This window comes from Lygodium microphyllum, chromosome 27 (genome assembly GCF_053477565.2).
Source record: "Lygodium microphyllum isolate KBCC chromosome 27, Lygodium_microphyllum_v1.1.10, whole genome shotgun sequence".
NCBI classification, from domain to species: Eukaryota; Viridiplantae; Streptophyta; class Polypodiopsida; order Schizaeales; family Lygodiaceae; genus Lygodium; species Lygodium microphyllum.
Genome location: NC_141161.1, coordinates 49964279 through 49983250, shown reverse-complemented (window position 1 = coordinate 49983250; position 18972 = coordinate 49964279). Strand labels below are relative to the sequence as shown.

Below are 18972 nucleotides of genomic sequence, written 5' to 3'. Positions count from 1 at the left end.
AATTGGTCATAGCTTGAATATAAGTCTTCCATGGAATAGATTGCCCTTCCTGCAAATGCTTCAGCGAACTCATCCACAATTGGTCTTGATCCAACATTTCTTATAGTGACTTTATTGACGGGTTGCAAATCTTGAATGAATCGTAAAGATCCATTCTTCTTAGGTACGGTAAACCATCGGTTGGAATATGAAGCTGAAGATGGCTCCAATATTCACATTTTTATCTTTTCATTTAAAAGCTCCAATAATTTAGGCAAATGAGCCCTTGGAACCGAAATTGGTTTAAGATTCCAAGGCACATGGGGGACTGTAAAAATTACCATTGGTGCCATAATGCTTGGATCTACACAACCAATTTCATGTGGCTGAAATGAAAAAGCTTTACCGTGGTTCTTTAACATCTGCATGAAGATTTGCTTTTCAGCTGGCAAGAGAAAAGAGTTGTCACCAATTTTCAGCTTTTGTAGACTTTCTGCTGTAAATTGGTGACCAATATCTTTAGGATCACAAAGGCTTGGTTGTTTGGAAGCCCTTTCTGCCAGTCCTTCGCTTTCAAGTGGTAGAGGAGTAGCTACCGGCTTGACCTTCTTATCAGCTATTTTATACTTTGTTTCTACTCTTGCTTCATCCTTGTTTGGCTGTCCAAAAGCTTCATAATTTGCAAATTCTTGAATTATGTCATATATATCCAATGTACATACCTGTATGGACTGATTTTCAGCTTGATTTTCTGCATGAATGGCTGTATGAATTTCAACCATTGTATCATTATAATTCAGCCCATAAAATAGTCCTGAAATTTCTTCATCTTTGGGTAAAATATCAATTTGCTTCAGCTCTTGCTCCATATGACTCAAATACTTTCTTTCAGCCCTGTTCATGGCTGAAGACTGTTTATAACAGGCCACACCATTGGCTGAAAAAACCTGCAAATCAGTTTTTGGCCTTGCCTCCTTCATATGTGGAGGCATTTTTTTGTGACATGATGCACTGCCATAGCCTCCACTTATAACACCGCTACCGAAAACCCTTAAATTCTCAGGCATTAGGAGGAACAGGATGATCTCTTAATCAATCCCTATTCCGATGGTGATTAACACAAACAGTTAGGAATTGAACAGCTTTATCATTATCCTTGCTTCTTATCCGAGCATATGATGAACCATCATCAAGAGCCTTTGTCTCTAAAACGAGATTCGGAAATAAATGGTTGTCCAAGAATGATTGGATAACTGCAGGAATCTTGAACAAAGAAATGAAATTCATCTTTTACATTACCAATAGTAACTTGTACATAAGGACATGCTGCATAAAGATCGCCAGAAGAGTTATTGGATGCCTTGATGCGCCACCCTGGGTCCACATCAATGGGCCATCCACCATTCTCATAGAGACTTCTTGACATAACATTAATTTCTGAACCATGGTCTATAAGGGCAATGCATGGAGTTTCTTTCTCACCGATTTTAACAACAATTTCAGTAGTCGCCCTTGCCCAATGGGTATGGGAATAGTGACTACTTGGAATAAAGTGAGTTTCACTTTCTTCTTGCATGTTGTGAAGAAGAGTCTCTTTCTTATGCATGGGCTGCACTTTAGATTGAGAAGTTTCCACCATTATGGATTCTTCAGCTTCTGCTTCATAAATGTCTTCTTCTTTGGCTTCTATGGCTGCAATCAATTCTTTGATTGCCTCTAGTCGAATCCCTTGGGTTTTCAGCTTTTCTTCATCCTGCAAATACACATGAAGTACTTGCACAAAAGCATGTACAATTCTTCAGTTTCCTCACCAACATATGGTCTTTTTCGTTTACTTACATCAATTATTACATCATGAAATCCTCATTTTGCAATACCTGGAATTTCACCTAATGTAAATTCAATTCTGCTTTCAATAATCCTTTCTTCTAGGATCCGTTTAAGATCCGTTGCGGTCTCTATGTCAGACTGCAACTTGTAACTGGGATGTTTGCTTTTTCTTTTTCCTTCCGTTTTCTTTGCTTGAGGGGCTTCTCCAATGTCAAATTCTGGTGGTGGCGGATTTTCAACAGCCTTCTATTGGTCTGGTTTGCTTCTTGTTATGCGTTTAGTCGGTCCTGAAGAAGAAGGACCGACAACATCTTCTTCTCTTCTTCTCTTTTCTTCTATCATGGCTTCTTGATTATTAATTTCAGCTAACCGGGCAAAAGCTGAAAATGAATCCACAGGCTCGGACCATCCGGTTCTTCCTCGAATACATTGGCTGGCAGTGGTTAAATCATCCTTAGTTGCCTTGCCTTGCTCCATGCGTTCCAAGGCCTGCGTCCACACTTTAGATTTTGCATTAATTTTACATGTTTTAACAATTTCATTAGTTGGCTCAATTTGCAACCCATAAGTTGCAACATCAACAGCTGCATAGGCCGTTCTTGTTGCCAAATCCTCCAATCTTTTCTTCATGCCACCGTTGCCGAAGTTTGGCTCAAGAGGAAGCCCGGTTTTGGTTGCATGAATTTTACCATCCTTCCAAAAGACTAATTTTTGTGCTTCAGCTTCACAGAATGCACTGCACTACCTCTTGTCATGCTGAAGGCTATCACACCAAATGCAGCATCTTTTGAAGCCTTCTCGTGCAGGTCTTTGGGCAGTTGACCGACCCCTTTCTTCTACTTTAACATCAAGCCTTTCTACTTTAGAATTAATTTCTGTTAAATTAAGATGGAGATCCCGCATGCTTTTAATTAACTCGTCCATGACATCCTTCTTTGGAGAAGGAACAACAGAATTTCTTGATTGCTCGGCCATAGAGACAAGAGGTCGAGAAGCTGGAACAGGCTCCTTCATAGAATCAGTTGTTACAAGGGTTGATCCCCATCTTAGGCGCAATCGCTCTCTTCGAGCAATCATATTAACTACTTCAGTGACATCACTCCAAGCAGTCTTTAATCTCGACTCAAAGTCAGGGTCTTCAAGTCGGTCAGTCAATTTCTCCTGAAGAGAAGAATCTGCAGCTTTTAAAAATAATTCAATCTTTTGACTTTCCATACCTTGTTGGTCATCAGGATCTAGTTGGGCAAATTTGCTTTCAAACTCTCGATGAAGAGCAGTAGTAGTTAGACCCTTATTGGGCCTTTCGACCCATTCGGTGAAGATTTTCTTTGTCATAAGGCCAGTATCTTCAAGGAAAAATTCTTCTCAAATAGCCTTTTTGAACACAGTCCATCCAGCATCTTTTTGGGAAAGACCATGAATTTGGTCCTGGAGACCATGCACAGCTAGGCGGGCAAAGTAATGGCTCCAGGCATGTTGAGGAACTCCAAAGCAGACCATCTTGTCAGTGTAGAGGCGGATAAAAGAGGACACATTTTTCCCATTAAATTGCTTGAGCTCATGCCCAACTGCTTCTAAGGCCTTAATGGCAGCAGCATCAATCCGCTCTTCTTCTTGTCTCCGTTGTTGTTGCAATTGCAACTAGTGCTGAAATTGCAGCTGTTGTTGTTGGCTCTCTTGCATTAGACGAACCAACTGTTGCAAAGCATCTCCTCCCGAGCTTGATGATTCTCCCATTGGACTTCTTCTTCCGCAACAGACCTTCATGTCCGGTTCACCACTGTCGTCGCATTAAGAGTTGAAGGTCTACCACCGGGGCTTTTGGTGCAGAAGAAGAGTTTAGGATTCAAGATTCAGAAAGGAAAAATGGATTGGGTTTTAATAAGATCCAGAATTTAGAAATGATTTAGGTACGGAAGAAGAGTTCAAGCCTTCTCACTATGTACTTAGCATACATGAACAGAAGGAATAAGACTAACTTGATTACATCAAATGCCTCAGGATACATATATCATTTCATAAAGGATATTTTCAGATTCCCAATTCATTTATGAATGTCAAATGCAAGCTCTAATGGCATTTATTTCATGTACATAGATGGATTTCAATCCTTTGGAACAAGTATATTGTTGATAGATTCAAATGCATCCAAGATTTGGGCCAAAGATACATGAAATGAATTGAAAAAGTATAATTTTAGCTTCAGCCCTGTTTTAAAACAGAAAATTCCAGCCCATAATCATGTTCAAAATGAGTGCATAAACTCAAGAAGCACTTTTGATCATCTATGAACAATGTCCTGAAGAAAAGAGGTCATTTCCCTTCATTACAACCATAAAAAACCCATGTTTGCTCATAAAAATGGATCATAAGAGTGGGCTGCCCTGTTTATGACTAGTTATTACAGCCCATAACAGTCCATAAGTCTTCAATATCCTCACCCTTTGCTTGCCCCAAAGTCACTCAAGTACTTGGTACAAGTCGAGCTTCATTGGACCAAGAATAAGGTAAACAAGATGAGAGAAGTCGTGCATAAGAGTAGGCTGAATACTCTTCTCTCAGATTTCCCTCTTTTATAGACTGTTTTAGCATGCATTTTCGTCAAACCAAAGAGGCAGAGAAGTGGAGCTCTCACCATGTTTGCATCTTCAGTAGTTGGGCCTGTTAATCTTCAGTTTGCATGCTCCATTTCATGCACCATAGCTCCATCTCTCTCCAGTTTGCCTCAGACAGTGTAGCCCGCATTTTACGCCAAAAAACGCGGGTTGCTCCCTGCTCAGTCCCCTGGTCACTTTTTGACTAGCCTAGGTCACTTGCTGGTCACTTAAGTCAGTTACTTCTGGTCCCATGTGGACCTAGTGGACTTTTGACAGTTTTTGGCATCATTCTTGTGTTCTGACCATATTTTTGTACTTGAATTAATGTGATTTATCCTGCGGATTGTCAATTACTTCCAGATGTCCAAGTTGTAGGTTCCCATAGACTTATTTTTCATAAATGTACATGGTATAATTGAAAATTATATGCTAAATACAAACGAACTTGTATAACTAAGGTGGTTATTGGATAACAATGCCTGAATTTTGTATGCAAATATCTCATATAACTTCCAGTGAAACTCTTCTGTGTTCATAAGAATCCCATGATTTATATCATGAACAGTAAACTCTTTGACAGTGGGCTTGGTAGGTTCTTGGGTACCTAGACAGGACCTAAGGCCGATGCCTTGCTCTCCTTGGGTCACTACACTTAGCTCCCTCCTTTTTACACGCTCAAGTATGAAAAATAAGAGGCTAAAAGACCCAATGTGCTAAAAGATAATATTTGTTGATCCAACTATATGAGTCCTCGCCTAGTAGGAGCTCCTAGTTGAGTTTTCCTTAGTTCGGTAGGTAGTTCAAACCACCACTAAGGATGACCTCTTTGCTAGTTCTTTTTAGCTTGGTTGTGTTGGAGCAGTTGGTTAGTGACTAGCTTTCAACTTTCTGTCAGATTATGCTAGCTTTACTCCTCATGGATTTCAGCCTTGGTTTTGACAAGGGGGTAGGGTGAGAGCTATGATTTGTTTTGTTGTGTATCTATTCTATATCAGCTTGATGCTCTTTGTGGTTGTGTTTATGTGTATATTTATTTGTGGGATTCGACAGGCTAAGTCACCCTATCCTATGGTCGCCAATGAGAGCTAGATTTGAGGACCTGATTTGGACCCGTTCTTGAAGCGTTGAAGCTCGTTTTGAAGTCCGAAACTGCCCAAGAGGTGTTTAAGAGCCATTTTTCATGAAAAATCAAACGGTGGTGGATGGCTGAGCTAGAGTTTTCCTAGATGCATTTCGACATCAAGAATCCAACACAAGCCTCGATTCGTGAATCGGCCTCGGAGGTTGTTTGACCCTCTATTTAATCTGCGCAAGGTTCGGTGTTATAAAGCACCTACTGGATCGAGAAGCCATAAAGTGTGTGGGAGATGACAGGTTGATGGAGTTCGACGCCATGAAGCCACTTGTCCAATCGGATTGCAAATCGAAGTTCGTTTGGGCCTTCAAAATTGAAAAATCCACTTGTGGAACAGTGTGAACACAAAAAGATGAACCGGTTATTTTAATGTTTTAAACCTTAGGATTAATAAAAGCCTTGAAACTAATGTAAAAACTGTCCAACAGAGGGAAGCGTCAATGCGCCTCCTCATTTTTGCTCGTTGCCTTTCCGATTCAAACCCGTTTGGAGAGGGAGATTCTTGATCAGGGCAGAGAGAGGAACAAGATGGCTGTAAGCTTGCCCGTTTTAATGGAGGATTTAAAAATCTCATTTTTTAGTCTTTCTCTCTCCTCCCTCTTGTTGAGATATCGAGCTCCACTCGTGATATGCCAGGGTGACCGTTGTGCATTTATGTCACCGACTTGTTAGCTGCAGATGCGGTTGGTACACCGCCCATGAATAATAGCTAGATGATAGCTATCCTTATCTACTCTAGTTCGTGGCTCAGTTAGTATGCCACCTTAGTTAGTTGAGTTTGGTTTGAGACCCATATATAGGGTTCTTCTATTTCTTTGTACTAGAGTTCTTTTTGGCTTACACAACTAAGAAGAGAAAAACTATTTTCAGCCTCCACCTTTGTGTGTATTCCCCCATTGTGTAAGTGAGAAAGCTACAAGTGAGACTCCTTCCTTCCCTCCCACAATCTTGACATGGTATCAGAGCCTGGTTCGTGGTAAGGAGCTCAAGAAAGCAAACCAAGTTCGCGGTGTTCTGGTAAGAGGACCAATGTTGCTTTCATTTTTTGAGTTTGGGAGCAAGTCTCTGCAGGTAGCACAGCCGGAAAGTGCAAGAGTGCATTGTCTCAGATTGAGAGATCCTTCGCGGTGTAACAAGAGGGCAGTATATGCTGCGGGAAAGGGCTTTAGCCCTAGGTTGCCCTGTTTTTTTTATTCGAGGCCATTTCAGTGCCTGTTTTGGAGGCGGAAGTTTTTCGCATGCACTCGAGAAAATGACCTATTTTTTGCTGTGCGATTACTTTTCTACAAGTCGGTGAAAAATTACTATAGAAATTGCATCGTATGCCTGTGCCAGAGACATTGGGAGTTACAGAATCATCCTTGTTGCCTGTTGATGCAAAATCGTCACTAGGAAGTGACAATGTGGTCAAATACCACTTTCTCAGTTTTGCAAATTTGCCCTTGTGAGGCTGAAGCTGTGTTTTTTGCAGTGACAGAATTTTTTGCAATGTTCAGTAATGGCGTCTGATTCTCTTTCATAGATTGTCACTGAAAAGCTTGACAAGAACAACTTCCAAGCATGGAAGTTTAGTATGACGAATTTCCTTATGGGAAAAGGATATTGGGAATTCATTGCAGGAAATGAAGAAGAACTAGTTCTTCCTGATGTTCCCAATCAACAGCAAATGCAGGCATTTAAAGGATGGCATGAGAGAGCCAGGAAAGTTATGTACTGGCTGTCTATCAGCATTTCAGACTCTATGATTGTGCATATTTAAGATGCAAGTACGCCAAAGGAGGCATGGGATACTTTGTCAAAAATGTATAGCACAAATACGCAAGCCAGGAAAATGCAGCTCAAGCAAGAGTTGCACAATGTGCAAAGAGAAAGTATGAGCATCAATGACTACCACATGAAGGTGAAGAAGATTACAGATGCACTTGCTTCCATTGGGTCGCCAGTGGAAGATGATGATTTAGTTTCTGTGACCTTGAATGGTCTAGGAAAGGATTATGCACAGCTCCGAACATCGATTTCCGTCCGTGAAAGATTTCCTGATTTTGAGGAGTTGATTGCTCTTCTAATTTCTAAGGAGCAGAGACATGGTGGTGCATCTTCTTCAGGAGGAACTTCAAAAGAAGCTGTCTTCTACTCAAATGCTGGAAGAGGTAGAGGCAGAGGTAGAGGAGGCCGATCTAGAGGCCGTGGTAGAAATCAAAATATGCAGCAAACTCAAGAAAACCAGTCCTATGGAGGAGGATGTGGTAACTCTAGAGGCAAGGGGAGCCAAAGAGGTCGTGGTGGATGGCAAAGAGGCCAAAATAAAAAAAGAAATGTTGAATGCTACTACTGTGGTAAAATGGGTCATATGGCTAAAGACTGCTATAAAAAGCAGAATGACATCATGAATGGAAATTTGCAACAAGGGAATTATACATCTTCTAGTAGACAGGGTGATGACAGAAATGAGCATTTGTTTATGGTGGAGCACATGACCAATTCTGTGACAAGTGCAAAAGAAAGCAATGATATGTGGTATGTTGACTCAGGTGCATCAAACCACATGACAGGTCATGCAGAATGGATGCAGGATGCAAGGAAAATGAAAAAACCAGGATTTGTAGAGACTGGTGATGATACTGCACATCCTATTGTGCAGATTGGAAAATTTCCTTTGTCTATGCAGGATGGAAAAAAGAAATACCTCTCGGATGTATTTCATGTCCCGAATATGACCAAGAACCTGGTTTCTGTTGGTCAAATGGTTGAGCAGGGTTTGCAGGTCAGATTTAATTCTCATGGATGCTTTGTTGAGGATATGAAAAATAAAGGTCGCTTGATAGCAAAAGGAAAGAAGAAGGGCATAATGTTTACGTTGGATGCAGACATGCCTGAATTGAGTGCAGCAATGTTTGCACATGGGACCAGTGTAGTTGCAGATATTGATATTTGGCATAAATGCATTGGTCATGTTAATGTACAGCGACTTAAATCAATGCAAGCCCAAAATATTGTTGCAGGATTGCCTAAATTCAAGGTTGGAGAAATGCATAAGGTATGTGAAGCCTGTCAATTTGGAAAACATGCAAGGAAACCACTTCCTAGATATGTTCAAGAGAGTAAGAAGCCATTGGAATTAATCCACTCTGATGTGTGGACTACTAAAGCTGCATCTATTGGAGGCTTTCATTATTTTGTCACTTTTATTGATGACTATAGCAGAAAAGTTTGGGTGTATTTTATGAAGAAGAAAAGTGAAGTTTTTAGGCATTTCAAAACTCTTAAAGCTATGGTTGAAAAAGAAACAGGCCTGCAAATAAAATGCCTAAGGTCAGATGGAGGGGGAGAGTACCTCTCAAATGAGTTTGCAAGGTTCTTGCAGGAGCATGGCATAAAGCAACAATATTCATGTAGTCATACCCCACAGCAAAATGGAATTGCAGAAAGAAAAAACAGGCATATTGGAGAGGTATCTCGTGCCATGCTCAATGAAAAAGACCTGCCAGATTTTTACTGGGCTGAGGCAGTTGCTACAGCAGTCTACATAATGAACAGGACTCCCACTGCAGCAATACATGGCATGACTCCAGAGGAGAGGTATACTGGTAGGAAACCAGATATTTCTCATTTGAAAATTTTTGGTTGCATTGCCTATGTTCATGTGCCAGATGAGTTGAGATCCAAGTTGGATCCAAAAGCTAAGAAGTGCATCTTTATTAGTTACTCTCTGCAAGAAAAAGGGTATAGATGCTATAACCCTTCTACTCGTAAGTTTACAGTGAGCAGAGATGTTTTTGATGAGATGAGTAGCTGGTATAAACCAGTAAATGTGATTGATAATGTAGATGCAAAAAATGGTAATGCTGCATAGAATTCACAGCAGCAGTCACAAGATATTAGTGGACCTGGAGCATCCTCTAGCAGTGGTTCACATTCTTCGCCATGGATAGGCAGATTGAGATCAGGACAATCTCCTCAAAACAATGCAGATAGTGGTATGCAAGTTTCATGAAAAGGAAAAGAGAAGGTAGATCAGCCCATGGTTGATGTGAATGCAGGTCACTCTTATGTGGATGGTGAATCCAGTGGCTCAGAACAGAGCATTGATGATGAGTTGGGTATTCCTTCTATTGTTACACCTGGAGTAAGGAAGACCAAGGATGTTTTGAGAGCACCAGGGAGTGAACCTACTTTGCGCAGGTCTACAAGAGCTAGGTATCCTGTGGATAGGCTGAAATATGATGGATTTACAACCATTCACTATGCCTATATGGTCAAAGTGATACAGGAACCAGAACCCATTTCTTTTGAGCAAGCCATGGGAAAAGAAAAATGGGAGAAAGCCATGGATGAAGAAATGGATGCCTTGGAAGCAAATGCTACATGGAAATTGGTTCCTTTGCCTAAAGATAAGAATGCAATTGGTTGTAAGTGGGTTTATAAGGTGAAGCACAATGCAGATGGTTCTATGAATAGATACAAGGCAAGATTAGTAGTCAAGGGGTATGCACAAACATATGGCATTGATTATGAAGAAACATTCAGTCTGGTTGCAAGGATGGCAATTGTAAGAGCAGTCATTGCTATGGCTGCATCAAAGGGATGGTCTTTACATCAGATGGACGTAAAGAATGCCTTCTTGCATGGTGATTTGCAAGAAGAGATCTATATGGAGCAGCCACCAGGTTATGCTGTTCATCCTGAGTTTGTTTGCAGGTTGAAGAAAGCCCTGTATGGCTTGAAGCAAGCACCTAGAGCATGGTCTAACAAGATAGGACAATATCTTGTCACTATTGGCTTTCAAATTTCCAAGGCAGATTTCTCACTTTATGTGAGAAAAACAGAGAAAGGTATTATGCTACTTGTCATTTATGTTGATGATTTGATTATGACAGGTGACAGTGATGAAGATATCCTTCATGTGAAAATGCTATTGAAGCAGAAGTTTGAGATGAAGGATTTGGGAGAGCTGCGTTATTTCTTGGGCATTGAGGTGATTAGATCACCAAGTGGGATACGGCTCTTGCAGAGGCAGTATGGATTGGACATGCTGTCCAAATATGGGATGACAGGCTGTAAGCCTATTTCAATTTCTTTGGAGCAGAATGTGAAGCTAAGCGCAGATGCAGGTGAGCTTCTGGAAGACCCTACTATGTACAGACGCATAGTAGGAAGTTTGATTTATATGACTATTACCAGGACAGATTTGAGCTATGCTGTTGGATTGGTAAGTTAGTTTATGCAGGCTCCAAGGAAACCGCATTTGGATGCGGCTAGACGCATACTCAGGTATGTGAAGTCCACATTGCAGTATGAACTATTTTATGAGACTGAGGTTCAGATACAGTTGCATGAATACACTGATGCTGATTGGGCTAGTAGTATTTCTGATAGACGATCTACCAGTGGATATGTGTTCTCTTTTGGGAGTGCTCCAGTCACTTGGAGTAGCAAGAAACAGCCTACAATTGCCTTGTCGAGCACAGAGGCTGAGTACAGGGGTGCACCAATGGCTGCATGTGAGATAGCTTGGTTGCATAAGCTACTTTATGATATGCATCAGCCTACAGATGGGCTAGTTGCCATTTATTGTGATAACATAAGCAGTATATACTTGGCACATAACCCAATCTATCATGCTAGAACAAAGCACATTGAGGTGCATTATCACTATGTGCGGGAGAGGGTTTTACTAGGTCTTATTGATCTAGTTTATGTCACCATAGAGGATCAGGTAGCTGACATATTTACGAAGGCATTGGGCGCAGAGAAGCTGCGCAAGTTCAGAGACCTGCTTGGTGTGCAGGAATTGGGATTGAGCTCGAGGGGGAGTGTTGAGATATCGAGCTCCACTCGTGATATGCCAGGGTGACCGTTGTGCATTTATGTCACCGACTTGTTAGCTGCAGATGCGGTTCGTACACCGCCCATGAATAATAGCTAGATGACAGCTATCCTTATCTACTCTAGTTCGTGGCTCAATTAGTATGCCACCTTAGTTAGTTGAGTTTGGTTTGAGACCCATATATAGTATTCTTCTATTTCTTTGTACTAGAGTTTTTTTGGCTTACACAACTAAGACGAGGAAAACTGTTTTCAGCCTCCACCTTTGTGTGTATTCCCCCATTGTGTAAGTGAGAAAGCTACAAGTGAGACTCCTTCCTTCTCTCCCACAATCTTGACACCTCTCTCTCCTGCAAGGGGCAGTTCCTGCGTGTGAAGAAGAATGAAGCCCGGTTAATGTATGCTCGTTTGGCATGGTATCGGATTGCTTCCAAATTGAAGGTGGGTTGAAGATTGCAGTGTGGAGGCAGGCTGAGCATCAAAAAAGCCCTAATTTGCAGACCTATAACAAGTTTCAAAATCCGAAATAATAAAAAAATACACGATAATGATATTTTTATAAAGAAAATGGCTCTTTTTTCATATTTGATGAGGTTAACAATGTTCATATGGGCTGAAAATTGATGGACATGTTATTTGCTATTGGTTTTAGTCTTTCATAATAAAAAACTTAGGAAAAAATACACTTAAAGTGTCAAAAATAAATGGAAAAAACCCGAAAAGCATGGTTTTTAGAGGAAAAATGGGGTTTTTGGGCTTAAAATCGGAAAAGCATGAAACGAAACACCAATAAAATCTACATGTTTGCTGTTTAAGGACTCAAGAGCCACATCTCTGAAATAATGCTAGTTTTCTTCCATTTTTATTGATAATAAATAGGAAAAAATAAGAAAAATACTCTTTAAAAGGGAAAAAAATAGGAAACGGACGAGAAAAATTATGAAAAATTATGGATATGTTTGTGAGTGTATAATGAGGATAAATCATGAGGGTTTGCCTCTAATTATCCCCATTTACATGTTTTTGTGAGTATTTATAACTGCTTATTTCATGCGAAGTACACATAAAATCACCCCTTTACCTATGCAACGAGGCAAAACCTTAAACGATATGAGAGGAGGGAAGTTTGAGTGCTGAAATATAATATAAAATCTGATGTATTTGCTGCATTATTCATATAGGATGACGTTAAGTTAAATAAAGGGAAGTACAGCACGAGTGTAAGGCTCGGTGTCTTCTCTCATCTCAGCAATTATGCGTTAGTGTATGGAAACATGAAAAGAATGGATTTGCACAATGCATGAGGCTATTTTACAATTGTTTGAGCACTTAATCATATACACATTTGCATCAAGCATCGTTAAATGGTATCAATTACAAGCTCTTGGATGCATAGCACTTGGTTTCTTTAGGACTTGACCCACATAGAGAGAGTGAGCAACCTAGCTGTAGGTCTAGACAATGGATTAAAGGGGAGGATAAGTGCATTCCTGGAATGTTAAATGTATTGGCACTAAGAGGGGAGTTTATTTCGAATGTGTCTATATATGAAAGTAGCGCATCGAGGGGCCAATCCCCAAGATGTTGGAGAGCTATAGTAGGGCCACTGCAATCAGCTGGTGGGGTGTCATTGTGTCTGTGATATGTGGCATTTTATTGCCGATATATGTATAGTCTCCCTCTGAGGAGACGGGAAAGGGAACATTCGTTGGACTACAGACTATAAACACGCAATAATTAGTGTTTAGGATAGTGTATTCCTCGACAGATGCTCATGGTCCGCGAGGCCGTGAGGTGGGGTTGTTTGTTGAGGGCATGAGGTTCAGCTAGTGCCTTAGCCAGTGCCGGCCCATTTTAGGTCCCATCACTTGTACGAGCAAAACAGTTTGAGTATCCAATAAGCCACCCACTTTTGTGGCTAACCCTATGGCTGTACATGCTATTGTTCCCTCTATTATGGAAGATGTCTTGGATGAATTGGTCAAAGGCATGCGGGATCTTCAATAATTGAAGGTTGCAAAATTGGATGAAAAAGGACAAGAGGATAGGGGATGGGCAGCAGCCCCCAAGCCAGGAAAAAGATGTATGTGGTGTAATAGTTTGCAGCATAAGAGAAAGGATTGTGTTACCTATTAGGAGGTCTTGGCACGATAGCTCGTCTTTTGAAAAGATGGCAAGATCTATGCCCAAGAAATGGGATTGCCTCTTGCTTTAAATTTTGGAAAGGGTGGTATGCACAAGTTGTTGGAGGACTTGGCTGTTCGAAATGCTTATGCATCGGTACATGCTTCAACTTTTGGTCTATAGTTGGATAGAATGCATGGCCAAGTGATGGTTGGTCCAAAGGCTTAAATATGGACACATGATTTACATGAAGCTGAAAAGAGAAATGTTACTGATAGTGAAATGTCTCATGCAGGGCAAGACATTCGTGGCATAACTGGTTGGGAATCACTGGTAGATGCATATTTAGTGGATGCATATTCAGCAAAAGGACAAAACACAGATGTACTTGTGGAACAAAAACGAAAGAGAGATGAAGATAATACATGGACATCTAAAAGAGTGACAAGAAGAAGTGTGGATCAGCCTAAAGCTACAAATCAACCACCTCTTGAGCATGTTATGGAAGAGGTCAGTCAGGAGGAGCAAAAAGAGAATAGCAAACAAGAGGGCAAAAATAAGGGCAAGCAGCCAGGATATAAGCTGCAGCCTAATATTGAGACAACCACGAATGCCTTAAAAGATCCTATACTGGAATATTCAAGCACTGCACTTATAGATTTTCTTAATGTATCTAAAGAGGTTTGTGAAGATCATGTTTTACTTGATGCAGGGACTCAAACATAGATTAGTGACTTGTTGGATGCACATGATTTGCAAGATGATACAGTAATTATTATTTCTGAAATAGTTCATGAGCTCGAGGATATGTCTTTACAAGATGTTAGATGTAATGCTTTAGCTAGAAAATGTTTCGAATGTTTTGTCAGAGGCCCTGATTGACAATTCTAAGATGCTTCAAGATATGGATTGTTTCAGTATTTTCGGTGATGGTGAGAATGTGTTGAAGGCAAGTGAGACTTGGTTTATGTTGGATGAGGAGCGAAAAGGTTATCAGAAGCAACTTCCCATACGATGGACTTTGAAAGAGTAAGCATGTTTCTATGTATTTGTTGATAGGTGTATTGATAGTGTGTATATGGAGATTCAACAACCTCTAGTGTATGATATGCACCCAAGGCCTTATGAACCTAGAGGGGGTTACTAGGTATGGATCAAGAGTTGTACAAATGTCGTGTATTTTGATCTATGATCCAGGGGGATGCTTTCTTATATGCATGATAAGTGACAAGTTCAAGCTATGGGCGTTTGACCTGGGTGGTGCATCAATGGCACATAGCAAAGGATGTGCAAGTTTAGAGGGGGTGGATGTGGTGCTACTATGCGGGCACAGTGTCAAAAACTCTAGAGTGCATCATCATCTGACTTCTTTATTGATGTAGAAAGTCAATGTGATCTAAGTCATTAGTGCTAGTGTTCGTGGCATAGATGGTCCAAAAATACTAGATATTTGGACAATTTTAGTCTATTTTTTATATTATTTATTATACAAATTGAAAAAAGCTAGAAAAACTTCTAGATTAGGATGGCATGCAAAAATCAAGGGCTTTTTTAGCCAGTTATGGGATTTTTCATAAAAAAGACAAAGGGGCGAAATTGCGCTCGTCGCGATCGTTGTTGACAAGTTGAAAACTGCACTTTGAACTGGAAGAAGAAGAAGAAGTGAGCTAGGAGATCCTGGACCAAGTCACCTAGGGTTTTACCCTCTCTGTTTCTGATTAGTACGAGACAAAGAAATTTAGGTTTTGTCAATACATATTGATTCAATTCATTGTGCTTTGTCTTTATCATGTTTACCTCTTGTTTATTCTTTTTCTTCTCTTCCATCTCCTATCTCTACTTCCTTCTATCTCTAATCCTCGATGGATTAGACGTTTTGACAAAAACCCCTCTGACAACGTTCACTACTAGCCAAGTCAATAAAAGAGAACTTTCCAACCAACTCTCCTCCCCTTTATTCCTTCTTGTTGGAATGATTTTTTATCACCAACTGCAAAATAGCATGTGATCTTGAAGACTCTTCATTGGCACCAATTGATCCTGTACTCCTTGATGCATTACCTCTTTCATTATAATCTTTTACAAGATCAACATTTGCGACATGGAATTCCTTTAAGCTCACAATACAAACTTGTCAACAACCATCTTCCCTCATGTAAAGCTTCCTTCTTTCATTTAAAAGATCATACAGCTTCCCTCCATAGATCTCAAAAAAATTAAGCCATAATTGCACTCCCTGATGCTTGTAAATTGGGTGCTACATTAAATCCAAGATGCCTTGGCAAGCCCTTAGAGGTAGAGGCTACATGACAAAAGTCTTCCCACTGCCTCTCTGCCCATAAGCAAAGCATGTTGCCTTTGTACGTTGGAATATGGTTGGAATATTTGGCTCCACATTTACTTGATAGACCTCATCATTAGAAACTTGATCATCCAACATAGCATGGAACATAAAATCATGTTTTTCTACATAGACTGTAAGGTCCCACCTTCATCTTGGGCTCATGAACAGTAAGTGAACATCCACTCCCATCAATTGTCACAATGTCCTCTTCTTTTCGAGCTATCTCTTTTTTGTTGAGTGGTCATTTTCGCACCACAACTTTGATCCTTGCAAGGTTGTTTGTGCTGTCTCAATAATGTCCTTCTCCAAGATGGCCATTCTCATAGGACTACTTTCACCATTATTTCTTAGCTTGCTAATTGGTGGTCTACTGGTGGACCATAGTACTTCATTTGCATAGCCTTTCTCTGAAATGGTAGCAAATGGAGAAACCTCAAAAGGTTCATGAACAGCATCCTCAGATAGGAGCTCTATGTCATCAATGGAGTGTAGGCTCAATATCCATGCACTAATCTCCCCATGCAATTCAAGTGATGATAAGCCATCAACAACATTCTGTCTTTCGAAACCCTGAGGAGGTGAAGTGAACAATTCGGCAGAATGTTCCCCTCCATTGCTCATGGACTTTATAAGCATGTACAACTTCTATCTTGATATGTGGACCAAGCATAGGCAAAAGGGGCTCAACTCTTGCTGACAATGGCTATAGTAGGAACATTTTCTGCATTCTTCACTTGTGCCTTAGTGGCATTCAACATTAAGATGTACAACATTTCCTGTTGCCATGGCCCTTAAGGTTGTGGAGGATGGCTAGACCAGACGCAAAACCTTTCGTATTATGTCTTGGTTGGAGGGTCAGTAAATCCCTGGTATTTTGCTTGTAATTAAAGATCAGGTTGCATTAAATGCTGACATCAAGCCTCTAATGGCTTCATTGGCAATTAAGGATCATTATTTCTAAGTATGGCAAGCCATCAGTGCTCTAAAGAACAAAATTTTTCCTTTCTCAAGTAGTGCTCCGGCCATTGTAGGAGGCATTTCTTCCAAAATGATTGTAAGGCTCCAGAGCCTGAGTTGGTAGGCTCTCGAGTGGAAACTTGCTTCTATGCTAGAAGAATGTACATAATCTACTGCCTACATCTGTATCCTTTCTAAGACTCAACAATGATGAAGCCAAAGTGTCAAGACATAAACGAGTTGCACCTGCAACAGTTAAAATTGTGCTTCCTAGAGAGGAAGAACAGAGACTTACTTCAAGCATGTTACTTCAGGCATGTCAGTGCTACTAAGAAGCATGTCAGTGTCAGAAATGATGCTCTGCCATCCCCATCATCTAGTTGCCCTACTACCTGGTACCTTCGAGCATTGTTAAAAGGTCCTTATATGAGTAAATCATCTTAGACAACACGGGAAATGATGCCCCCATAGATTACTATCTGATCAGCTATGATCCTTGTCATGGTTCCCTCAAAAGCATGTAGTGAGGAAGAGCTTTTCAATATTTTTCCATTGCTTTGTCTGGTTAGTTCATGCTCAATCGAGGTTCTGATCTCAACATCCACCATAATCCAAAGGGAGGGCTTGTGGTTGTGGGCTCCTATGTTCCCAAGACTACAAAACAGAAATCAATCGAGCTGTTACAACTGCCAATGCATTACTTGTTGGTGGGAAGGATACTATTATTATGACAAGTTGTGACCTCTTGATGACACAGAGAATCTTGCAACAAAAGCAATGGAGGCATGTAGGGCTGAATTAGTTGGGCAAGCACTGCCTGGAGTTCCTATTTGGCAACTTGCTGAAGAAAGCAAACATCCAGGACTACCTTACATTGTTTTTCCAGGGAATGTGGAAGGTCGAGCCTTCAATGTCTATAATTTGGAAGCTATATCTGTAGTTGTGGCTGTTGCTGAGGCTGGAAAGAATCCTGATATCCAAGATGCTTCTAATCTGATCTACTACCTCCATTAGGCACAGAAGCCCCTAGTTCACAAAATGATGGATCTTCATCTTCACTGAGGATCATTATGTCACCATGCATATCTGTACTACAAGGGAAAGATGAGGCTTGTGAGAATCTTCTCCTGCTCTTGCTTCAGACCATTGAGAGGATGCATGTAGATATCCTAGCTTTGAAGAGCTGTGATGTGGTGAAATCTATAAATCATCTGAGGAGTCACAAGCATCAAGAGATACAATGGAGGGAAAAGAAGGTTGTGGAGATGTGGAAGAAGAAGCACATCTCTACCGAGATGAAAGAATCTCCTAAAGCTGACATGGAACCTCACAATAGCTTCTGTACATCTACAGCACTGTACAATATGCAATCATTAGGGCCAAAAATGTTTCAAAAATGACACTTGTAAGAAAATGATTAAGTTACTAATTAGTTGAGGTTTTAAAAGAATAAACCCTCCAAATTTAGCCATTGAGACGTGATTAATGAGAGAATATACTATTCATTTAAGAGGTCAGACATTAAATGCTTAAGGACATTAACTCATGTCAAGGGTCACTTTTCGGTCATTATTCTTTCTTTTTTAATATTCTATTATCATGTTTCCCACCAAAATCACGCTTCTTCTTTCATCTACATTCATTTGAATCGTCGTTCTCTCCTCTTCACTTTGTTTCTTAGTTCTTAAAGCAAATTTTACTCTGTTGTAAAAGTTCTCACCGAAATCACGTCCAGTTCTTACCAACAGTCTGCATTGGTCTCCCTTCGTCTCCCTCCGTCTCCTTTCACAAAAACTTGAGAAGGTGATCAACAATCAAAAGATTATCTACACAGAGGACCAACACCACTTACTTGCCGATTGAGCTATAGAGATACGGTTCTCCATGGACCTGAAACGAGGTCATCTTGTTAGTTTTCTAGCAAATCCAACTAGGTTGGGACATTCAAGCCACATCTTTACTTCGACCCCTATGACATCCATTCTGTAAGATTTTGTTAACTAAATCCAAGGTTTCTCTTCTGTCTCTTCAATTTGATTGATAAGAAAATGGGTAAAAGAGTCGCATGGTGTTGATACAAATTGGTAGGGATAGATATACTAAGGATAAACCTCAAGCTAATAGAATAGAAAGTGAAAAATTTCACATTGATCTTGGCACTTGAAAATAGAATATCTTCA

The 18972-nt window shown here is 40.4% G+C and overlaps 1 pseudogene; it reads right to left on the bottom strand.

Annotated features, from left to right (window-relative positions):
• Positions 1-16621, bottom strand: part of LOC148012306 (kinesin-like protein KIN-13A pseudogene) — a 45731-nt pseudogene extending 29110 nt beyond the window's left edge.
• Between the last annotated feature and the right edge of the window lie 2351 nt (positions 16622-18972).